Consider the following 27,121-nt stretch of genomic DNA (forward strand, 5'->3'; position numbering starts at 1 on the left):
TTGTTAACACAACAATGTTTTAATTTCAGGGAGTTTTTCAGGTTTTTCTATATTTTATTTTTCAGGTTATATGTAAAACTTTTTTCCCAGATTTTCTCTGTCCCTTTGGCTCCTCTAAACCTCCATTGAGAAGGCACAAATGAAGTTATGCAAACAAAACATTTATATTTCATATTGTAAAAGAAAACATAGATTTCCTCCTCCAAAAGAAAACATCAAAAATAAAGCAAAAACGTTTGCTTCAATATGAACTAAGACACAATCAGTTCTTTCTCTGAGTTTGCATAGATTTTTTTCATCATAAGTGTTTCAGAGAAGTCTTGGATCATTGTATTGCTGAGAATAGCAAAATCATTCACAGCTAACCATCCCACAGCAAAGCTATTACTTTATGCAGTACACTGTATATTTCATTTTACATGAGTTCATGAAAGACTTTTCAGATATATCTATCTGAGAGCATCCTGCTCATCATTTCTTATAGAAAAATTCTCTTCCATCATAATCACATAATCACAATTTATTCAGCCATTCCCCAATTAATCCCTTAATTTCCCATTCTTTGCCCTGAGAAAAGAGCTACTGTAAATGTTTTTTGTACATATAAGTTCTTTTCCTTTTAAAAAATCTCTTTTGTTACACATGCCTAGTACTGGTATTATGAGGATAAAGGATATGCTTAATGTTATAGCCTTTGGGCATAGATGACCTTTTTAGATCTCTTATAAAAAGGGGGATCACTCTTTTTTTTTGTGAATTTGATTTGGGTTCCTATACATTTGAAAAAAGAGGCTTTCATGAGACAAACTTGATTCAAAATTCTTTTCACAATTACTCCTCAACTATTTTTTGCCTTTTTATTCTATTCTGTCTCTTCTTTCACCTTGTTTCTCTCAAGAGGAACTTCTGACCCTTTCTTCTACCATCCTCCCCCCTTTTGTATCCTCTTCCTTTTTTTTTTTCTGGAGGGTAAGATAGATTTCTATACCCATATTGGGTGTGTATATTATTTCCTCTTTGAGCTAAATCTAATGAGAATAAAGTTCACTCATTGCCTCTCCCATCCCCCTCATATCCTCTACAATAAAAACTTTTTCTTGCCTTTTTTATGGAAGATAATTTATGTCATTCTCCCTTTCCCTTCCACTATCTCCCAGTATATTTCTCTCTCACCCCTTAATTTTAGTTTTTTTAGCTATTATCCCTTTCTATTTGTCAGACCTGTGCTCTTTATCACATAGACTATATTTGACAGGTTTTTATGATTACAAGTATCATTTTCCTATATAGGCATGTAAACAGATTAACCTATATTAAGTCCCTTATGATTTCCCTTTTCTGATTATCCCTTTATGATTCACTTGAGTTCTGTATTTGAAAATCAAAATTTATATTCTGTTCTGGTCTTTTCATCATGAATTTTTGAAAGTCCTCTAATTCATTGAATATCCACCTTTCTCCTGAAAAATTTATTCAGTTTTTGTAGGTAGATCTTGGTTGTAATTCTAACTCTTTTGCTCTCGGAATATCATATTCCAACCTTTCTGATCCTTCATGTAGAAACTGTTATATTTTGTGTTGTGATGACTATAATTCCAGCATAACTTATATGTTTTTTTTTTCTTTCTGAATGCTTATAATATTTTCTCCTTAGCCTGATAATTCAAGAATTTGGCCATAATATTTCTGGGAGTTTATATTTTGGGACCTCTCAGATAGTGATTGGTGGATTCTTTCAATTTCTAATTTATTATCTAGTTCTAAATATCAGAACATTTTTCTTGATAATTTCTTAAAAGATGATATTCATATTATTTTTAATCATGGATTTCAAGTATATCAATAATTTTAAAATTATCTCTCCTGGATCTGTTTTCCCAGCCATTTGTTTTTTTTTTTTTTCTGATGAGATATTTCAGATTTTTCTTTTATTTTTTCTTTTATTAGTTTTGTGTCAATGTGTCTTGATTTTATATAAAGTCCTTAGCTTCCATTTGTTCAATTCTATTTTTAAGGAATTATTTAAGGAATGTATCTCCTTTTCTATTTTGTCAATTTTGCTTTCTAAGGTATTTTTCTTCTCATTAGCTATTTGTACTTCCTTTTGCATCACTCTCATTTATTTTCCCATTTTCCTTCTACTTCTTCCTTGATTTTTAACATCCTTTTTGAATTTTTCCTAGACCTGAGCCCAATTTCTATTTTTCTTGGAGTCTTTGGATGTAGGAGTTTTGCCTTTGTTATTTTCTTTAAATTGTGGATCTTCCTTGTCACCATAGTAACTTTTTATAATCAGAGCCTTTCTATTATTTTCTTATTTCCCCAAGTATTAATTAGATTTAACTTTTTATTAATGTGGGGCTATTTTTCCAGGGTAGAAGGTCACTGTCATAATCTTCTAGGGTTTTATTCACCTGTTTGCAGAAATTCTTCTAGTGACGTGTACTGTGAGTTAGCACACAATCTTCTCTCAGTCCAACAGAGACCCTTGTAGTCTTCTGAAGGGCTATTCATTCCTCTTATTATAGGATAAGACCTCCAGAAGCTGCCACTCTTGCTATATATAACTGCTCTTGCCACTCCTGCTGCTACCTGTGTAGCAGCCTGTGTGACAATTGTGTTCTAATCCCATCCTGGTGCAATAGATCTTTTCTGCACACCTTCTAAATTGTCTCATTCCATCCTATTGTAGGTTTTGACACCCTGAAATTTGTTTAGACTCATTATCTATAGTTTTTGGAGGGGTTTGGGGGAGAATTCCAGTGAATCCCTGCCTTTACTATGCCATTTTGGTACCTCCCAAATGTGTTTGTTTTAAATGATTAATTATAACAGTGCATGTACATAAGAATAATAAATGTGTATTAGTTGATTAATAAAAGAAGTAAAATTAATCATTTCCTTGCATGGCTAACTAATTCAATATGTATATTATTTCATTTGATAAATGCTGAAGTTTTATGTTCCACACAGTAAATTCAATTATTTTCTCCTTTTTCTCTGTTTCTTCTTCTGATTTATGCACTTTGCAATGTGATAGAAAGTGCCCACTGGACCCAAAACAATTTTTAAACATCTGAGGCACTATGGAATAAGATAGCATGCATGACTTTCAGGATTAAAACTCTGAATTGGAATTCAACATTTTACTAGTTTGCAAGCTTATACAATTTTATGGTCACTATTGACCCTCAGTTTCCTTATTTATAAAATGATAATAGCAGCAAAAATAACTATAGTATCTACCTACCAAATTATTAACATTATTTATTTAACAATACTACTACTAATAAACTAAAAATAATTATTTAACCATGCTAATAACTGTAACACCTGTTTTAAGAACAAGTGACAATAATTTGAAAATTATTAAGTTAAAAATAGAGTAAAAGTTATTATTTCTCATAATGTTCACCAATTTACTCTATTTAATTATTAAAACATTACTATCAGGACTCATTCTCTTTTGACAAGTGAAGATTTTTGAGGGAATTGCACTTATTACCTTCCAATTTCCCCCAAAAGAGAGATAAAGGAAGTAGAAAAAATTAAGCAGGGTTAAATAAAAAGAATAAAAGCAAACTGGGATCAAAACAATGATCAAAATTGAAGCACAAAAGCGAATGAAAATTTATCTATGAAAAATGTCTATGTCAAGCTTGCAGCTTGATGTGAATAATTTTAATTTTATTCAACCAGTGAAGAATTAGAGGGGAAATCTATTAGTGACAGGAATAATAGATTAATTGAAGCAAAGTATTGTAGTTTAATGTCAAATGGTCTATTTAGTTTCAATGAAGAAATGGGAAACCATAAAGTTTTGTAACATTTACAGTGAAGAATTTTTGCATTCCACATCAGTGCATTGTATCACAAGTGAAAACATTTACAAATTTATGTGTAAATCAAGTTTGTTTTCTGTAGGTGCTTGTGAAATATGCTTTCTCTTGTAGCTATTATATATACTTATCAAGTACTTTTTCATTTCGTTTCATGCATTGGATTGCCTATTGTGTCTTTTTACCTCATTTCCCTTAGTCACTTGTAATAGAAAATTTTTTCTTTTCCTTTTTAGTGAATAAATAATGAAAATATATAATTCAATTTCACCCAGGACTCCCATTTCTTCAATTAATGGGCAATGTCTAAATTATCTCAAAAGCATAAATATTTTCAAGTCTAACAAATATATATATATATATATATATATTCTTTCTGAATCTATCTATCTATTAAAGAAGAACATGATTATATTATCTATATTGTGATCTTATCAGAAGAAATGTAAAGCAGTATCCAGGATTAAACATATTCTAAAATTTGTTTCTCTCTTATTCAAAAGATAAAGGTGATAGGAAATTATATGGATATATTGACCCTGGAAAATGTTATAGAATAGATAATCCCAAGTTTGCAATGAGGAAGTTTCTGTGTTCAAATCCACCTTCTCATGCTTACTATTTGATTGTACGTATCCTAACTTCTCTAATCCTCTTTTTAAAAATCTGTAAAATGGAGAAAACATTAACTATAATGTTAACCTCATTAAAGAGTTGTTCTCAGAATTAAACGGAGCATTTGAACAATTTGTGGCACTATATGTTAAAAGGTATGGGAATAAAATTTAAATTTTACCATTCTGATGAATAATTTATGTGCTATACCCCTGTTCCCAATAAACAAGATTATTATCTGAAGAGGATTAAATATTCCTTTTATTACTTAATAGTACTGTCATTGTTAAATTAATTTTCTTAAAGTTCACCTAAAATGTTTCATCTAAAAAAGGGTTATTCTCTATCCTCAATAGGATCTGTAATGAGAATATCCGTTAATGGGATAAACTGAAACCCATTAATGCCTGTAGAGACTGTGAGTCCTGTCCATATCTATATATATATATATATATATATCCATCCAACATTGCATTATTTCTTCTGGCACACAGAGGGTACCAGTGGAACACTTTGAATTTTCACTTATTATGGCAGCCTTTCTTCTCTCTTCATCATATTTTCCCCCAATATATATTTTAGTTTTGTTCTTCTAAAGAGTTGCTCTTTGCAGCCAGCTCCTACTGCATGTCTTCCATGGCCCTCTGTATAATATTCATCTCAAAACACTACAGAAAAACTCATCAATTGTGACTACTAAGTAGATGACCTTTGCTATCATACAATGTTGTGCTTCTTAAAGGAATATTGCCATTTCCTCAAGATAATCAAAATCACTTTTTTGTTCTCATTCAACTCTGTGCCCAACTTCTTGGTCAACTGTACTGTCTTTCCCCACCATGTATGTATGTGTATTCATATAAATACACATATAAACACAAATACATGTACACATATACATATATAGGTATATGCATGGATAGATACATAGAGGTATAAATAAAATAGATGTAACTATAGATATAGAAATAGGCACTCAAGGACTAAACTTCAAGTTGCCATTTTGATGAGAAGTTCCAAGTGGTGATTTTTTTATGTTGGTCTTTGTAAAAATTCTTGCTTTTAGTTCCACAGCATATGACTACCAAATAGCCCAAGAAGAAATAGTGCTGTTTTTTTTCCTTTGATGCTTAAAATCCATACTACCAAATCCCTGATCTACCAATAAGGAATACTCATGAGCCATATTTCCATTTACCTACAAATTCCATATTTCTTTGTATTTTATTTATAACAATAATGTTAGATTGCTATGTTTTAGTTCTTCTACCTTTTTTGTCTTTTGGACAAAGATCTCACATTTACTATGTCAATATTCAAATTAATACTTATGAATGTTCTAAAAATAGTATTTTTTTTTACTTTTTTCATTTTCCCACTATTGCTCTACTAACTATAAAGATAATGAAGGGGGCTACAAAGGATCTAGAAGCATTTTGTATTTTGTTTTGTTTTGTTTTGTGTGTGGTAAAATAAAAGAAACCAACAACTTCCGTTATTAAGTGCTTAGATTACTGGTTGTAAGTGCCTCTTTACTTAGATTGATAGCTCCTTAGAAAACAAAACAAAAAAAAAACCTATGCTATCTCCAAAAAAATTGTAATATCTTTAAATGGTTAATGATGTACTCCTTCTCACATCATTATTAGTAAAGATTTTTCTTAAATAAAAAAAATACAATTGCATGTATGATCATCTTAAATGGCCATGTACAAAATGCTTAGTTGTTGTCTAGTTGGATGAAAACATATTTTTGTTCCCTTTTCCTGCCTTCTCATATTCCATGTTTATTTATTTTTAGAACTTTTTGTTAAGTTACTTTATAGCAACCTGTGACCTTCAAGAAGTCTCTGTACTTCTCTGAAACTTTGTTTCCTCATCTATAAAATGAATGGTTTGGACTAGGTGATCCCTAAAGTCCCTTCCTCCTCTAACATTCTGTGAATCTATGAAATGTGAACAGATGTGTGGGAAACCTAAAACAGTCCCTGAGGATATTCTCAAAAAGTAGAAACATGCTAATATATTCTTCCCAAGTTCCTGGTGTTGTTATTTTATCACAGTTCTTTTGCCAGATCAGATGCCTTCATTATGATATATATTAAAGACTCTTCTTTCTTGGGTCAAATTCATGATAAATTTAACTTCAGTCCACAAGCACATGTAGATTAAGTTCTCAGAATAGGCACAATATCATTTTAGGCATCGAAAATAGTTTAAATACAAAGAAATAGGAAGTGGCTGCTTCTAAGTCTGTATGTGATCACTATGTCCATATGTGAACACAATGGTACAAGGGGATGAATCCTAAATATAGAGTTAGAGGACTCCAATGTCTGGCTCTACCTCTGTCACCTTGGGCAAATCATTCACTCTCTGAATAAATGTTAACTCATCTATAAAATGAAAGAATATGAACTATCCCTAAATTCCCTTTCAGATCCACATTTATGATTCTTTGATCCTTCCTTTCATGAAGCTCATGATCTCACTGGAGAAATAAAATAAGTAAAGGTGAAGATGAGTGTGAAAAGAGCAGTTGGATAGTACAATGGTTAGAATGTTGGACCTGAAGTCAGGAAGACTCATATTTCTGTTTTGAAAACTGGTGTCAAACATTTGTAATTTGTCTAACTTTGGGTAAATAATTTAGCCTTTTTTGCCTCAGTTTCCTCATCTGTAAAATAAGCTGTCCAAGAAACAGCAAGCCACTTTAGTATTTCTGTCAAGAAAAGTCCAACTGGGGTCACAAAAAGCTGGACACAAAAGACTGCACAGCAACCAGTGCTAAATGAACATTGCAGACAAAGAATTTTAAACAGGTCATTGCACAACTCTAAGATACCACTACACACCTGTCAGATTGGCTAAGATGACAGGAAAAAATAATGATGATTGTTGGAGGGGATGTGGGAAAACTGGGATACTGATGCATTGTTGGTGGAGTTGTGAATGAATCCAACCATTTTGGAGAGTAGTTTGGAACTATGCTCAAAAAGTTATCAAACTGTGCATACCCTTTGATCCAGCAGTGTTACAACTGGGTTTATATCCCAAAGAGATTATAAAGAAGGGAAAGGGACCTGTATATGCACGAATGTTTGTGGCAGCCCTTTTTGTAGTGGCTAGAAACTGGAAACTGAATGGATGTCCATCAGTTGGAGAATGGCTGAATAAATTGTAGTATATGAATATTATGGAATATTATTGTTCTGTAAGAAATGACCAACAGGATGATTTCAGAAAGGCCTGGAGAGACTTACACGAACTGATGCTGAGTGAAATGAGCAGTACCAAGAGATCATTATATACTTCAACAACAATACTATATGATGACCAGTTCTGATGGAACTGGAAATCCTCAGCAACGAGATCAACCAAATCATTTCCAATGGAGCAGTAATGAACTGAACCAACTATGCCCAGAGAAAGAACTCTGGGAGATGACTAAAAACCATTACATTGAATTCCCAATCCCTATATTTATGCCCACCTGCATTTTTGATTTCCTTCACAAGCTAATTGTACAATATTTCAGAGTCTGATTCTTTTTATACAGCAAAATAATGTTTTGGTCATGTATACTTATTGTGTATCTAATTTATATTTTAATGTATTTAACATCTACTGATCATCCTGCCATATAGGGGAGGGGGTGGGGGGTAAGAGGTGAAAAATTGGAACAAGAGGTTTGGCAATTGTTAACGCTGTAAAGTTATCCATGCATATAACCTGTAAATAAAAGGCTATTAAATAAAAAAAAAATAAATAAACAGGTCATTGCAATAGAGTGAGTAGTGTTCTCTTCAGGAAAACTTGGCTTCATATACAATCTGACTCTATCTTTGAACCTATTTCTTCATCTGTTAATAGTAATACAAACTGCATTTCCCTTGTGTAATTCTTGTAAGGAGTAAATGGAAATAATGAATGTACAACACTTTATAAATGGCAAACTGCTATACAAAGGTATATGATCATTATTAGATCATTATTCATCTCTTCTCTGTTTTCATGTGGTCAAATGAGGACAGTTCTGGAAAAAATTGCTGTATACCATTATTCTTAATGTGTAAACTTCTTTGGAGAATTATATAAGGAGACAAAGCAAATAGTTTATATTTTTATGCAGTTGAAGAAGAGGGTTGAAAAATAAAGTTAACCTACACAACCTCTTGAAACAACCTCAAGGCAATTCCAAAATTAGACATGACTACAGAGATGCAATGGACCTCATCATCCTTCATACTTGCCCCTTGATTTGGGTTTCTTTTGCTAGATCATTATACTTCAAAAGCTTTTCATGTCATACAGTTGATATAATAAGGATTTGCTGTAGCTGTATCTATTAAAATGTTTTCTCTTAAATTGTTATAGATTTATATAAAAAGAAGAGAGAAAACTGTGGTTTTATCTGTGATATTGCTCTGATTTCAAAGTAGACTATTTTTACAATTTCCTATTTTTTATTTTTAATTATTTTATTTTATTTTAAAATTTTTAATTTTCTCCAATTACATGTAAAACATTTTTGGTTATACATGTATATTCATTAAAAAAACATTTCCTTGTATATCATGTTGGGAGAGAAAAATCAGAACAAAAGGGAAAAAGTATGAGTGAAAAAAAAACAGAAGAAAAAGAAAAAAACTAAACATAACATGTTGATTTATATTGTCTCCATATTTCTTGCTGGATAAAATGGGGTTTTCTATCCAAAGTTTATTGGGATTGCCATGAATCACTGAGCCAAAAATGAACCAAGAATATAATAGTTGATTATTGAACAATCTGAATGAAATTGGGTATATTGTATTTCCAGTTTTGCTTGTTCTGCTCAGCATCAGTTCATTCTAGGCCTTTCTAAAATCAATCTGTTCATCATTTATTTTTAATATATAATAACTTGTTCAGCCATTCCCCAAGTGATGAGCATCTAGTCATTTTCAATTCTTTGTCACCAAAAGAAAGGCTGCTACAAATTTTTTTTTTTAAGTGTGAGTCTCTTTCCCCCTTTTATGATTTCTTTGGGATATAGACACAATAGAGGCATTGCTGAATCAAAGGGTATACACAGTTTTATAGCTCTTTGGGTATAGTTGCAAAGTGCTCACAAGAATGATTAGATCATATCATAACTCCACCAACAATATATTGATGTCCAGTTTTTATATATCCCCTCCAACATTTATTATTATCTTTTCCTATCATCCTAGCCAATATGAGAGGTGTGAGGTGATACCTCAGAATTGTTTTAATTTGCATTACTCTAATCTATAATCATTTGGCTCATTTTTATGTAACTATAGATTACTTTAATTTCTTTGTTTGAAAACTTTATTCAAAAGTGGAAGCAGATAGCAGACTGGATTAAAAGCCAGAATCCTACAATATGTTGTTTATAAGAAACACATTTAAAGCAGAGCAGTACATACAGAGGAAAGTTAAAGCCTGGAGCAGAATCTATTATGCTTCAGGTGAAGTAAAACAAAAAAAAAAAAAAAAAAAAAAAAAAAAAAAACAACAGGGGTATCCATTTTGATCTCAGATCAAGAAAAAACAAAAATTGATCTAATTAACAGAGATAAGGAAGGAAACCATATCTTGCTGAAGGGTACCATTGATAATGAAGAAATATCAATACGAAACATATATGCACCAAGTGGTATAGTATCTAAATATCTAAAAGAGAAGTTAAGAGAGCTGCAAGAAGAAATAGACAGCAAAACTATAATAGTGGGAGATCTCAACCTTGCTCTCTCAGAACTAGATAAATCAAACCACAGAATAAATAAGAAAGAAGTTGAAGAGGTAAATAGGATATTAGAAAAGTTAGGTATAATAGACCTTTGGAGAAAATTGAATGAAGCAAGAAAGGAGTACACTTTTATCTCAGCAGTTCATGGCACCTATACAAAAAGTGATCATCTATTAGGACATAAAGACCTCAAAATCAAATGAAGAAATGCAGAAATAGTAAATGCATCCTTCTCAGATTGCAATGCAATAAAAATTACATTCAATAAAAAGCCAGGGGAAAATAGACCAAAAAGTTATTGGAAACTAAATAATCTCGTCCTAAAGAATGAATGTGTGAAATAGCAAATTATAGACATAATAACTTCACCCAAGAAAATGACAATAATGAGACATCATACCAAAATGTGTGTGATGCAGCCAAAGTGGAAATAAGGGGAAATTTTATGTCTCTAGAAGCTTACTTGTATAAAATAGAGAAAGAGAAGATCAATTGGGCTTAAAACTACAAAAGCAAGGAAAAGAACAAATTAAAAAAAAACCCAATTAAATACCAGACTTGAAATTCCAAAAATAAAAGGAGAGATTAATAAAATTAAAAGTAAAAAAAAAAAAAAACTATTAAATTAATAAATAAAACTAAAAGCTGCTTTTATGAAAAAAACAACAACAAAATAGATAAACTTTTAGTTAATTTGATTAGAAAAAGGAAAGAGGAAAATAAAATTGTTAGTCTTAAAAATGAAAGGGGAGAACTTTCCACTAATGATGAGGAAATCAGAGCAATAATTAGGAGTTACTTTGTCTAATTTTATGCCAATAAATTTGATAAACTAAGTGAAATGAAGGAATACCTACAAAAATATAGGTTACTCAGATTAACAGAAGAGGAAATAAATTGCTTAAATAGTCCCATTTTAGACAAAGAAATAGACAAACTATTAATCAACTCCCTAAGAAAAAATTCTCAGGACCAGATGGATTTACATGTGAACTATACCAAACATTTAAAGAACAATTAACGTCAATACTTTATGAACAATTTGAAAAAGTAGGGAATGAAGAACTCCTACCAAATTCCTTTTATGACACAGACATGGTACTGATATCTAAACCAAGTAGGATAAAAACAGAGAAAGACAATTATAGACCAATATTTCTAATGAATATCGATACAAAAATCTTAAATAAATTCTTAACAAAAAGATTACAGAAAATCATCTCCAGGATAATACACCATGACCAAATAGAATTTATACCAGGAATGTAGGGCTGGTTCAATATTAGGAAAACTATTAGCATAATTGACTATATTAATAACCAAATTAACAAAAACCATGTGATCATCTCAATAGATGCAGAAAAAAGCATTTGATAAAATCCCACACCTATTCCTATTAAAAACACTAGAGTGTATAGGAATAAATGTGCTTTTTCTTAAAATAGTCAGCAGCATCTATTTAAAACCATCAGTAAGATCATATGTAATGAGGATAAAGTGGAACCATTACCAATAAGATCAGGAGTGAAGCAAGGTTGCCCACTATCACCATTACTATTCAATATTGTATTAGAAATGCTAGCTTTGGCAATGAGATGAAAAATAGATTAAAGAAATTAGAGTATGTTATAAGGAAAGCAAATTATCATTTCTTGCAGATGATATGATGGTATACTTAGAAAACTCCAGAGAATCAACTAAAAATCTATTAGAAATAATCCACAACTTTAGCAAAGTTGCAAAATACAAAATAAATCCACATAAATCATCAGCATTTTTATACATCACTAACAAAATCCAACAGCAAGAAATACAAAGAGAAATTCCATTTAAAATAACTTTTGAAAATATAAAATATTTGGGAATCTATCTCCCAAGTGAGGGTTGGGAATTATATGAGCAAAAATACAAAATACTTTCCAGACAAATAATGTCAGATCTAAACAATTTGAAAAACATCAAGTGATCTTGGATAGGTCGAGCAAATATAATAATGATGACAACACTAACTAAACTAGTTAATTCATTCAATGCTATATCAATCAAACTCTCAAGAAACTGTTTTACTGACCTAAAAAAAAATAGCACCAAAATTCATCTGGAAGAACAAAAAGTCAAGAATTTCAAGGGAATTAATGAAAAACAAAAACAAAAACAAATGAAGATGGTCTAGTTGTACCAGATCTAAAACTATATTATAAAGCAGTGGTCATCAAAACCATTTGCTACTGGCTAAGAAATAGACTAGTTGATCAGTGAAATAGGTTAGGTTCACAGGGCAAAATAGTCAATAACTATAGCAATCTAGTATTTGACAAACCCAAAGATCCCAGCTTTTGGGATTAAAATCCACGACTTGACAGAAACTGCTGGGAAAATTGCAAATGACTATGGCAGAAATTAGGCATTAACCCACACTTAACACCGTATACCAAGATAAGCTCAAAATGGGTTTCATGGTCTAGATATAAAGAATGATATTAAAATAAATTAGATGAACAAAAGATAATTTGCCCCTCAGACCTGTAGAAGAGGAAGGAATTTGTGAACAAAGAAGAACTAGAGATCATTATTGATCACAAAATAGATAATTTTGATTATATTAAGTTAAAAAGTTTTTGTACAAACAAAACTAATGCTGACAAGATTAGAAGGGAAGCAATAAACTGGGAAAACATTTTTATATTTAAATATTCTGATAAAAGCCTCATTTCCAAAATATATAGAGAATTGAATCAAATTTTTAAGAAATCAAGCCATTCCTCAATTGATAATTGGTCAAAAGATATGAACAGACAATTTTCAGATGAAGAAATTTAAACTATTTATAATCATATGAAAAATGCTCCAAATCACTATTGATCAGAGAAATGAAAATTAAGACACACCTCTCAGATTGGCTAAAATGACAGGAGAAGATAATGACTACTGTTGGAGGGGATGTGGGAAAACTGGGACACTGATACATTGTTGGTGGAACTGTGAATGGATCCAACCATTCTGGAGAACAATTTGGAACTATGTTCAAAAAGTTATCAAACTGTGCATACCTTTTGACCTAGCAGTGTTATTACTAGGCTTATGTCCCAAAGAGATTTTAAAGGAAGGAAAGGGACCCACATGTGCAAAAATGTTTGTGGCAGCTCTCTTTATAGTAGCTAGAAACTATAAACTGAATGGATACCCATCAATTGGATAATGGCTGAATAAATTGTGTTATATGAATGTTATGGAATATTATTTTTCTGTAAGAAATGACCATCAGGATATTTTCAGAGAAGCCTGGAGAGATTTACATGAACTAATGGTAAATGAAATCTTCAGAACCAGAAGTCATCATACAAGGCAACAAGAAGGGTATAAATTAATCAATTCTGATAAACGTGGTTCTCTTCAACAATGAAATCATTAAAACCAGTTCCAATTGTTCAGTAATGAAGAGAGTCATTTACACCAGACAGAGGACTATGAGAAATGATTGTATTTCACAACACAGCATTTTCACTATTTCTGTTATTGTTTGCTTGCATTTTTTGTTTTCATTCTCAGGTTTTTTTCTTTCTTTCTAGATCTGATTTTTCTTGTTTCCAATTATTTTAAATAGATTTTCTCTTTCTATTGCTGGCTTCTGGGCTTTGTCAGCAACATATAGAAATGCTGATGATTTGAGTAGGTTCATTTTATATCCTGCAACTTTGCTAAAATTGTTAATTTTTTCAAGTAGATTTTTGGATGATTGTCTAAGATTCTTTAAGTATACCATCTGTAAGAAAGATAGTTTTATATCTTCAGCACCTACTTTATTTCCTTTAATTTCTTTTTTTATGGCTAAAGTTAACATTTCTAGTATAATACTGAAGAACAGTGGTGATAATGGACATCCTAGTGTCACTCCCAGTCTTACTGGCAATGTGTCTACTTTCTCCCCATCACAGACAACACTTGCTGATGGTTTTAGAAAGATTAGTTGCTTATCATTTTAAGAGTTATTCCTATGTTCTGTAATATTTTTAATAAGAATGGGTGCTATATTTTTGTCAAAACTTTGTGTGCTTCTATTGAAATTATTATATGTTTTGTAAGCTTTGTTATTGATACAGTGAATTGTGGCAAAAGTTTTTTTCTGATGCTGAACCAGCTTTGTATTCCTAGTGTATATGCCATTTGTTCTTAGTGTTTTATCTTGCTTAAAAGTTGTTGTGATCACTTCACTATTTTATTTAATTTTGGCATCGATATTCAATAAGGAGATTGATTTATAAATTTATTTTCCTGTTTTGGATTTCCTGATTTAGGTATCATAGAAGGAATTTGGCTGGATCGCTTATTTGTTTGTTTTTCCAAATAGTTTACATATTATTAGATTTATTTGTTCTTTAAATATTTGACAGAATTCACCTGTAAATTCACCTGACACTGGATTTTTTTCTTAGGGAGCTCATTGATGGTTTGTTCAAATTTTTTTTAATAAAATGGGATAATTTAATTAATTTATTCCTTCTTTTGTTAATCTGGGCTATTTGTATTTTTGTAAATATTCATTGATTTAAATTAGATTGTCAGGTATGCTGGCATATAGTTGCTTAAAATAGCTCCTAATTATTGCTTTAAACTCTTCACTTTTAATATGTGCAATTTTTTTCTAATTAAATTAAGCAATATTTTATCTGTTTTGTTGTTTTTTCATAGCACTTAGCTTTGCTAATTAGTTCAATAGTTTTCTTAGTTTCAATTTTCTTAATCTCTCCTTTGTTTTTTCAGAATTTCTAATTTGATATTTAATTGGGGGTTCTTAATATGTTTCTTCCTCTAGTTTTTAGTTGCATGCCCAATTCATTGATTTCTACTTCATTTTATTCATATAATGCCTTAGAGATATAAAATTTCCCCTAAGAACTGCTTTGGCTACATCTCCTAGGTTATGGTATGTTCTCTCATTATTGTCCTTCTCTTGGATAAAATTATTGTTTCTATGAGTTTTTTTGAGGCACTCATTCTTTACAATTAGAGCATTTAATTGGTTTTTAGTGTATTTTTACCTGCCGCTTCATTGAATGTAATTTAGATTGTGTCATTTTCTGAAAATGAGGTATTTTTTTCCTTTTCTACATTTGATTGTGAGGTTTTTATGTTTTAATACATGGAAATTTTTTGTGTAAGTGCCATGTATTGCTGAGTAAAAGGTATATTTCCTTCTATCCCTATTCAATTTTCTCTAAAAATTTTTCATTTCTAAGTTTTCTAAAATTCTGTTATCCTCCCTAGTTTCTTTCTTGTTTCATTTGTAGTTAGATTTGTCTAATTCAGAGAGGGAGTTTGAAGTCTCCCACTAATATAGCTTTGCTGTCTACTTCTTCCTACAACTGAATTAATTACTTCTCTAAGAATTGGATGTTGTATTATTTGGTGCATATACATTTAATATCCATATTATTTCTTTGTCTATGGCAACCTTTAACAAGATGTAATTTCCTTCCTTATTCTTTCAATTAGATCTACTTTTGTTTTTGCTTTACCTGAGATCAGAATCAGAATTGCTCTCACTGCCTTTTTTTTTTTTTTTTTTTTTTTTTGCTTTGGCTGAAGCATAATAAATTCTGCTTCAAATTTACCTTTACTCTGTATGTATCTCTCTATTTCAAATATGTTTCTTGTAAACAACATACTATAATATTATTGTAATCCTCTTAGTTATTGATTTCTGCTTTATGGGAGAATACTTCCCATTCACTTTAATAGTTATGATTAACAGCTGCATGTTTACTCCATCCTATTTTCTCCCCTGTATATATTTTTGTTCTCTCCATCTTGTCACTCCTTAGTAATGTTTTATTTTTCATCCCTCTCACTCTCAAACTGCTGCCCCCTATATTTCCCCTCCTTCGTTTTCTTATCCCTTTCTCCTTGTATTTCTTCCCTCCCTTCTAATCAGCTTCTCCCTTCCCTTGTTCTCTTACTTCCTTATAGGGTAAAATAAATCTCTATGCCCCACTGAATGAAGATATTATTTCTATTTTGAGTCAAAACTGATGAAATTAAGCTTCAGACAAACTCAACCCTCCTCAATTCTTTCCCTTTATTATAATAGTTTTTTTGTGCTTCTTCATGTGATTTAATTTATTCTATTTATCTCCTCTCTCCTCTCTCCTCTTTTTCCAGTACAATCCCTAATGTCTTTTCTTTGATATTATCACATCAGAGTCAATTTATACCCCAGGGTCAGTAAGATGGGACCTCTGAATCAGCAGCAGTGCTGGAGGCTTCTGGATTTTTCAGCCCAGGGGCTCCAGCTTGAATTCATATGGCCAGTGGAGAGGGTCTGTGGCAATGGGGTGGGAGTCCCAGTGCAGCCCTGGTCAGCAGAGTTCAAGCTCAGGCCAATATATTAAATCTTACAGGTATAGTGGGTGAGGGAAATTCCAAACAATTTTAGGGCAGAAAAGAGTGTTTGTGGTCAGTTTCCTAGAAGGATTTCTGAAAGCAATTGCACAAAACCCCTGTAGCTTGGGACAGTACCCACTCTGCACTGGGAACGGGGTCCTACTTTAACACAGAGTTAAAAGCTGAGTAATAAGCTAGGAAAATGAGCAGAAAAAAAGTTTCTAACCATTAAAAGTTATTATGATGACAAGGAGAAACAAAACACACACTCAGAAGATGATAAAGTCCAAGCTTCTACATCCATAACTTCCAAAAACAATAAGAATTGGGCTTGGACCATGGAAAAACTCAAAAGGGACTTTGAAAATCAAGTAAGAGAGATAGAGGGAAAAAATAGGGAAAAAACTGAGAGAGGTGGGAAAAAAAGGAAATACAAAAAGCTAATGAAGAGAAGAATGCCTTAAGAATCAAAATTGACCAATTTGGAAAGGAGGTACAAAAGCTCACTGAGGAAAATAATTCCTTAAAAATAGAATTGAGCAAATGGAAACTAATGAATTCATGAGAAATCAAGATAAAATAAAGGAAAACAAAAAATTTTAAAAAAAGTGAAATCTTACTGGAAAAACAACTGAGATGGAAAAATAGATCCAGAAGAGATAATTTTAAAATTATGGGTCTACGTGAAAGTTATTATCAAAAAAGAACATTTTCAAGAAATTATCAAGGAAAACTGTCCCGAGTTTCTAGAATAGAGGGTAAAATAGAAATTGAAATAATGACCAATCGCTTCCTAAAAGAGATCCCAAAATAAAAACTCCCAGGATTATTGTAGCCAAATTACTCCCAGGTCAAAAAATATTGTAAACATTCATAAAGAAACAATTTAAGTATAGTGGAGCCACAGTAAGGATAAAACAAGATCTAAAAGTGTCAACATTAATGTTGACTGGAGTTCTATTTTGAATCAAAGCTGATGAAATTAAGCTTCAGGCAAACTCAACCCTTCTCAATAATATTTCAGAGAACAATGCAGCTAGGATTGCAACCAACAATCACCTACCCAGCAAGACCGAGTATAATCCTTCAGAGGTCATTCAATGAAATAGATGATTTTCAAACAGTGATGGAAAAGACAAGAACTGACTGGAAACTTTGATTTTTAAATACAAGTTCCTGGAGAAGCATAAAGGGGTAGTCAGGAAAGTGCCATCATAAGTGACTTAATAAGATGCATCTGTTTACATTCCTACATGGAGGATAATACTTATAACTCATTAGGATGTTCTCATTATTATGGAACTTAGAAGGAATATATTTAGACAGAGGACAGAGTACATTTAGACAGTTGAATATGAAGGGATAATATCTACTTTTAAATGATGAAATTAAGGAGTGAATGACGAATGTTCTGGGATAAAGGGAAAAGGAGAAATGGAATGGTACAAGTTATCTGTCATAAAAAAGGCAAGAAAATGCTATTACTCCACTATAGTGGAATGAAAGAGTGAGAAGAGAGGGTGATTCACTGAACCTTACTCTTAGAATTGGCTCAAATAGGAAATAATATACATACTTGATGGGAAAATAGAAATCCATCTTACCCTTCAGGAAAAAAAGGAGGGAAATGGATGGGAAGTGGGTGAGTGACAAATGAGAGGTCATATTAGGGAGGGAGTGGTCAGTAGCAAAAAACACTTTTGAGGAGGGACAGAGTAAAAGGAAACAGGGAATAAATGTGTGTGTGGAAAATATAATTAGCAACAGTAAGTGCAAAAAATATTTGAAGCAAGTTTCTCTGATGAAATATTATTGTTCTTTGGGAAATGATGAGCAGAAGGCTCTCAGGAAAAACAAAATGAAACCTGGAAAGTCTTCCATGAACAAAATGTATACTATATACAAAATAATAACAATTTTATTGTAATAACCAAAAATAATTATTTTGTTATTCTCAGTAGTATTATCATCCACAACTACTCTGAAGGATTTCTTCTGAAAAATCCTTTCCATAGCCAGAGAAGAAATGAATTGAGTCTGCATACAGAAGAAAGCACTGTCTATTTCTCCATCTCTCTTTATTTTTAACTTAATTTTTCTTGAGACTTTTTATTTTATTAGGGTGGGAGATCTATGTTTTCTTTCACAATTTGACTTTTGTGGAATTCTTTTACATAACTTCACATGTGATTTCTTAATTGTGCATGGGGATAAGGGAATGAACCTGGAACTCAAAAATCATAAAAACATATGAAAAATTAATGTGATTGGGGGAAAATATTAAATAAAAATGAAACAGTATGCTTCAATCTGTATTCAGACATAATCAATTCTTTCTCTAGGTATTGATAACATTTTTCATCATAATTCCTTCAGATTGTCCTCAGTCGTTGTAGTGTGTGATTCACAAATGATTCATAGCTGATCAACAAATAATATTGCTGTTATATTGTATACAGTACATTTCACTTTACATGAGTCTTTACAGGTTTATCTGGAAGCATCTTGTTCATCATTTATAACAGCACAATATCATTTCATAACAATCACCATTTATTTAGCTATTTTTCAACTATTTGGAGTCCTCCAAACTTCCAATTCCTTGTCCTGAGAAAAGAACTGGCATAATTATTTCTGTATAAAGTTTTCTTACTTTAAAAAAAAATCTTTGGTCAGTGGCATTGCTACTTCCAAGGGTATATGCATGAGTTCTAGTAGATAGGCAATTGGTATTGATTTTTTTTCAATGTATCTTACTTTCTTTTGGTACCAGAGACAAATAAATGGTACTAGACTTGTAAAATTATCAACAGAACAATTCTGAATAGGAATAGCCTGAAACTTTATGCCATGCTAGCAATTTCTTTTTTTATCACACTGGCCAGTATAAATACAATCACATTATCACTAGATGCCAAAAGGACAGGTTTTAGGAGTCTCAGTTTTCAAAATTCTTGTTTTATATACTCTTGAGTGTTCTTCCTATATTTTACTATTGTTCTCCATACTTATTATGAAATGGTTGATGGGATGAGATTTGAGAAAGTGGTGGTTATTGTAATTTGTATTGCTCTTTAATGTTATTTGTTTAATGATTATCACTAGATAATATCAGAGAAGATAGTGCTCATTTTGTTTTGTGATAGGTAGAAATGACTACATAAAGTGGAATTTTATCTGAGTCTTGAAGAATGGATAGGAATTATATAAAAATGGAGAGGGCATTTTGGGATATGAGTTATTACATTACAAAGGCAAAAGCTGGAATAAACCAGATTTGATGAACAAATAAGCAACTTACTAGTATGGCTAGAGCAGAGGAACTGAACAATGGGATTGTGAAGAGTAAGGATAGAAAACTATATTGGCATTGAAATGTGAAAGGTCATAGAAGAATTAAATTTTAGCCTTTAAAAATGCCTTTTTTTTTTTTAAAGAAAACATCTTTTTACACGCATTTTTCTAAATAACAAACGTAAAATAAGGTAGAGACTGGGAGAATTTAACAGCATGATCCTTACATAAAAAAAAGCAATTTGCCTTCTATAAGGATACAAAAGGAATTTTTTTTTGTAGTCTTTTCTTTCCTAGATAAACATAGGAACTCTTGGAATGGCAATACCCCACAGATCCTTACCTTTGCTTTTAACCTTACCCTCATAGCTATTAGCCACAGGAGTAACCCTATGAAAAAGGGACCAATCATTTAAACTGCCAACCAACTGCCTTCTGAAGGGCAACCTAGCCAGTTTAATTGAAGTAGCAGAACACCCTGCGGGATAGATAACAGATAACATGTGGCAATTAAAGTCAAACCGTTACTACTACTTCTTAAATTTACCTTTTTTTTTCAGTAAATTTATTTATTTTTAGTACACTTTATGAATCATGCTGTTAGACAAAAATCAGAACAAAAGGGGAAAATCATGGGAGAGATAAAAGTTAAAAAAGAAGTAAACATAGCATGTGTTGATTTACATTGTCTTCTTAATTCATTTTCTGGATGGAGATCACATTTTCTGTCCAAAGTCTATTAGAATTGCTTTGAATCACTGAGAAGAACCAAGGCTTTCATATTTGATCATCACACATTCTTGCTGTTATTGTGTACAATGTATTCTTGGTTCTGTTTGTTTTATTTAGCATCAATTCTCGTAAATCTCTCCAGATCTTTTTAAAATCAGCTTGTTGATCATTTTTCTAGAACACTAATATTCCATTATCTTTATATATCACAACTTGTTCAGCCATTCCCAAAATGATGGGCTGCTTCTCTTTTTCCAATTATTACTATGACAAAAAGATTTGCTACAAACATTTTTGTACATATGGTCCTTTACCCTCCTTTAAGATTTCTTTGGGATAGAGATCCAGTAATGGCACTGCTGGATCAAATGGTATGCCCTTTTTAATAGCCCTTTGGGCGTAGTTCTTGATTGCTGTCCAGAATGGTTGGATCATTTCACAATTCCAGCAAGAATACCCAAGAATTTTCACATATTCTCTCCAACATTTATCATTATATCTTAGCTAATTTGAAAAGTGTGAGATCATAATTCAGAGTTGATTTAATTTGCATTTCTCTAATCAATAGTATTTAGAGCATTTTTACACATAACTATAGATGGTTTTAATTTCATCACCTGAATATTGTCTGTTCATATGCTTTGACAATTTCTCAATTGGGGAGTGACTTATAGTCTTATAAGCTTGACACAATTCTTCATATATTTTAGAAATGAGATCTTTATCAGAACATTGCAACAATTTATTTCCCAGCTTTGCATTTCATTTTTAATCTTTTTTTCTGTTGGTTTTCTTTGTGCAAATTTTTAATTTAAATCAAATTTGTACATTTTGCCTTTCATAATGTTCTCTAGTCCTTCTTTGGTCATAAATTCCTCCTTTCTCCAAAGATATGATAGATAAATTGTCTCTTGTTTTCCTAAATTCTTTATGTTATCATCTTTTATGCCCAAATCATGTACCCATTTTGATCTTATTTTGGTATAGGGTGAAAGATATAGATCCATGCAGAGTTTCTGACATATTATTTTCCAGTTTTCCAAGTAATTTTTGTCATGGTGCTTTCCTATTCCAGGAGCTTGAGTCTGGGAGTTTATCAAATATCAGATTACTGCAGGTCTTGTTTATTGTGTCATGAATATCTAATGTATTCCACTGATATAAGACTATTTCTTAGCCAGTACCAAATGGTTTTGATAACTGCTGCTTTATAATATAGTTTTAGGCTTGGTACTGCTAAGCCACCATCCTTTGCATTTTTTTTTCAATAATTCTCTTGATATTCTTAACCTTTAGTTCTTCCAGATGAATTTTGTTATTATTTTTTCTAGTTCTAAAAAAATATTTTTGGCAATTTATTTGGTATGGCACTTAACATGTAGACCAATTTAGGCAGATTGTTAATTTTATTATATTAGTTCAGCCTACTCATGAGCAACTGATATTTTTCCAAATGTTTTGATTTGACTTTGTGTGAGAAGTGTTTTGTAATTGTTTTCATATCATTCTTGGGTTTGTCTTGACAGGTAAACTCCCAAGTATTATATTTTGTCTATAGTACTTTTAAATGGAATTTCTCTTTCTATCTCTTGCTGATTGGATTTGTCATTAACATATAGAAATGCCAATGTTTTGTGTAAGTTTATTTTATATTCTGCACCTTTGCTAAAACTGTTAATTGTTACCAGTAGATTTTTGGATGATGTTCTAGGATTCTCTAAGTATATTATCATAGCATTTGTAAGGAGTGAGAATTTTATTTCCTCATTGTCTATTCTAAGTTGTTTTATTTCTTTTTCTTTTCTTATTGCTAAAGCCAGCGCACAATAGTGGTGAAAATGGGCATCTTTGTTGGGAATGCATCCATCTTCTCCCTTTAAATAATGCTTGCTGTTGGTTTTAGGTAAATGTTGCTTATTATTTTAAGGAAAACTCCTTTTATTCCTATGCTCTAGAATATTTTTAATAGGATTGGGTGCTGTATTTTATCAAAAGCTTTTTCTACATCTATTGAGATTATCATATTATTTGTGCTGGTTTTGTTATTGATGTGGTCAATTATGGCAATATTTTTCCTGGTATTGAACCACCCCTGCATTCCTGGTATAAATCCCACTTGGTCATATTATGTTACCTTGCTGATAAATTGCTGTAATCTCTTTGCTAATATTTGATTTAAAATATTTGCATCAATACTAATTGGGGAGATTGGTTTATAATTTTCTTTTTTCTGTTTTGGCTCTTCCTGGTTTAGAAATCTGTACTATATTTGTGTCACAGAAAGAATTTGGCAGTACTCCTTCCTTACTTATTTTTTCAAATAATTTTTATAGTATTGGAATTAACTGTTACTTAAATGTTTGATAGAATTCACTTGTGAATCCATTTGACCCTGGAGATTTTTTCTTACAAAGTTCATTAAATGCTTGTTCAATTTCTTTTTTTAAAATGGGATTATTTAAGTAATTTACTTCATCTTTTGTTTATCTGGGCAATTTTTCTAATCAGATTAACCAAAGGTTTATGTATTTTTTCATAAAAGTAATAGTTTTAATTATTAGTTCAATAGTTTTCTTAGATTTTAATTTTATTAATCTCTTCTTTGAGTTTCAGAATTTCTAATTTGTCATTTAATTGAGGGGGGTGTTGATATCTTTCTTTTCTAGCTTTTTTAGTTCCATGCTGAATTCCTTGATCTCTTTTTTCTCTAATTTATTCATGTAACTTATTTAGAGAAATAAAATTTCCTCTTGCACCTGCTTTGGCTGCATCCCATAGTTTTTGGTATGTTTTATCATTATTGCTATTCGTGGATGAAATTATGGGTTGTTTTTATGATTTGTTGTTTGACACACTCATTTTTTTAGAATTATAATACTTAATTCCCAATTGGTTTTTAGTCTATCTTTCCCTGCCTCTTTATTGAATATAATTTTATTGCATTTTTTTTATTATAGTAACTTTTTATTGACAGAATCCATGCCAGGGTAATTTTTTTACAACATTATCCCTTGCACTCACTTCTGTTCCGATTTTTCCTCCACCCTCCACCCTCCCTAGATGGCAAGCAGTCCTATATATGTTGAATATGTGCTGAGTATATCCTAGATATACTGTATGTGTGCAGATCCAAACAGTTTTCATGTTGCACAGGGAGAATTGGATTCAGAAGGTAAAATTAACCCGGGAAGAAAAACAAAAATGCAAACAGTATACATTTCATTTCCCAGTGTTTTTTCTTTGGGTGTAGCTGCTTCTGTCCATCATTGATCAATTGAAACAGAATTAGGTCTCTTTGTCAAAGAAATCCACTTCCATCAGATTACATCTTCATACAGTATCATTGTTGACGTATATAATGATCTTTTGGTTTTGCTCATTTCACTTAGCATCAGTTCATGTAATTCTCTCCAAGCCTCTCTGTATTCATCCTGCTGGTCATTTCTTACAGAACAATAATATTCCATAACATCCATATAACACAATTTACCCAACCATTCTCCAATTGATGGGCATCCACTCAGTTTCCAGCTTCTAGCCACTACAAACAGGGCTGCACAAACATTTGGCACATCTGGTCCCTTTCCCTTCTTTAGTATCTCCATGGGGTATAAACCCAGTAGAAACACTGCTGGATCAAAGGGTATGCACAGTTTGATAACTTTTTGGGTATAATTCCAGATTGCTCTCCAGAATGGTTGGATTCGTTCACAACTCCACCAACAATGTATCAGAGTCCTAGTTTTCCCGCATCCCCTCCAACAATCATCATTATTTTTTCCTGTCATCTTAGCCAATCTGACAGGTGTGTAGTGGTATCTCAGAGTTGTCTTAATTTGCATTTCTCTGATTAATAATGATTTGGAACACTCTTTCATATGAGTGGTAATAATGTCAATTTCATCATCTGAAAATTGTCTGTTCATATCTTTGACCATTTGTCAATTGGAGAATGGCTTGGCTTCTTATAAATTAGAGTCAGTTCTCTATATATTTTGGAAATGAGGCCTTTATCAGAACCTTTAACTGTGAAGATATTTTCCCAGTTTGTTGCTTCCCTTCTAATCTTGTTTACATTAGTTTTGTTTGTACAGAAGCTTTTTAATTTGATGTAATCAAAATTTTCTATTTTGTGATCAATAATGGTCTCTAGTTCGTCTTTAGTCACAAATTTCTTCCTCCTCTACAAGTCTGAGAGATAAACAAACTATCCTATGTTCCTCCAATTTGTTTATAATCTCGATCTTTATGTCTAAATCATGGACCCATTTTGATCTTATCTTGGTATATGGTGTTAAGTGTGGGTCCATGCCTAATTTCTGCCATACTAATTTCCAGTTATCCCAGCAGTTTTTGTCAAATAATGAATTCTTATCCCAAAAGTTAGGATCTTTGGGTTTATCAAACACTAAATTTCTATAGTTGACTATTCTGTCTTGTGAACCTAACCTGTTCCACTGATCAACTAATCTATTTCTTAGACAATACCAAATGGTTTTGGTGACTGCTGCTTTATAATATAGTTTTAGATCAGGTACAGCTAGGCCACCTTCATTTGATTTTTTTCATTAATTCTTTTGAGATTCTTGACCTTTTATTATTACATATGAATTTTGTTGTTATTTTTTCTAGATCATTAAAATATTTTCTTGGAAATCTGATTGGTATAGCACTAAATAAATAGATTACTTTAGGGAGTATTGTCATCTTTATTATATTCGCTTGACCTATGAGAGCTATCCTAATGGCACTTAATATTTTTCCAATGGTTTAAGTCTGACTTTATTTGTGTGGAAAGATTTTTGTAATTTTGGTCATATAATTCCTGGCTTTCCTTTGGAAGATAGATTCCCAAATATTTTATGCTGTCGACAGTTATTCTGAATGGAATTTCTCATTGTATCTCTTGCTGTTGGATTTTGTTGGTGATGTATAAAAATGATGAGGATTTATGGGGATTTATTTTATAACCTGCAACTTTGCTAAAGTTATGGATTATTTCTAATAGCTTTTAGTAGAATCTCTGGGGTTCTCTAAGTATACCATCATATCATCTGCAAAGAGTGATAGTTTGGTTTCCTCACTGCCTATTCTGATTCCTTTAATCTCTGTCTCGACTCTTATTGCCGAGGCTAGTGTTTCTAATACAATATTGAATAATAATGGTGACAGTGGACAACCTTACTTCACTCCAGATCTTACTGGGAAAGATTCCAGTTTTTCCCTATTGCATATGATGCTTACTGATGGTTTTAACTATATGCTCCTGACTATTTTAAGAAAAAGTCCATTTATTCCTATACTCTCAAGTGCTTTTATTAGGAATGGATGTTGGATTTTATCAAATGCTTTTTCTGCATCTATTGAGATGATCATATGGTTTTTATTAGTTTGCTTATTGATATAGTCAATTATGCTAATAGTTTTCCTAATATTGAACCAGCCCTGCATTCCTGGTATAAATCCTACTTGGTCATAGTGTATTATTCTGGGAATGATTTTCTGTAATCTTTTTGCTAACATTTTATTTAAGATTTTAGCATCGATATTCATTAGAGAGATTGGTCTATAATTTTCTTTCTCTGTTTTCAGCCTATCTGGTTTAGGTATCAGTACCATGTCTGTGTCATAAAAGGAGTTTGGTGGGGCTCCTTCAATCCCTATTTTTTCAAATAGTTTATATAGTATTGGGGTTAATTATTCTTTAAATGTTTGGTAGAATTCACATGTAAATCTATCTGGTTCTGGGGATTTTTTCTTAGGGAGTTGGTTAATAGCTTGTTCTATTTCTTTTTCTAAGATGGGACTGTTTAGGATATTTACTTCTTCCTCTGTTAATCTGGGCAAGCTATATTTTGAAGGTATTCTTCCATTTCATTTAAGTTGTCGAATTTATTGCCATAAAGTTGGGCAAAGTAATTCCTATTTATTGCTCTAATTTCCTCTTCATTAGTGGTGAGTTCTCCCTTTTCATTTTTAGGACTAACAATTTGATTTTCCTCTTTCCTTTTTTAATCAGATTTAATAAGGGTTTGTCTATTTTGTTGGCTTTTTCATAGAACCAACTCTTAGTTTTATTAATTAATTCAATAGTTTTTTTACTTTCAATTTTATTGATCTCTTCTTTTACTTTTAATTTCAAGTTTAGTGTTTGACTGGGGGTTTTAATTTGTTCCTTTTCTAGCATTTTAGTTGCAACCCATTGTTGACCTTCTCTTTCTCTATTTTATGCAAGTAGGGCCTCTAGAGATATGAAATTTCCCTTATTACCGCTTTGGCTGCATCCCACACATTTTGGTATGATGTCTCATTATTGTCATTTGCTTGGGTGAAGTTATTAATTATGTCTATGATTTGCTGTTTCACCCAATCATTCTTTACTATGAGATTATTTAGTTTCCAATTATTTTTTGGTCTACTTTCCCCTGGGTTTTTGTTGAGTGTAATTTTTATTGCATCATGGTCTGAAAAGGATGCATTTACTATTTCTGCCTTACTGCAT

The sequence above is a fragment of the Sarcophilus harrisii genome, chromosome 3 (assembly GCF_902635505.1).
Source record: "Sarcophilus harrisii chromosome 3, mSarHar1.11, whole genome shotgun sequence".
In the NCBI taxonomy this organism is placed as follows: Eukaryota; Metazoa; Chordata; class Mammalia; order Dasyuromorphia; family Dasyuridae; genus Sarcophilus; species Sarcophilus harrisii.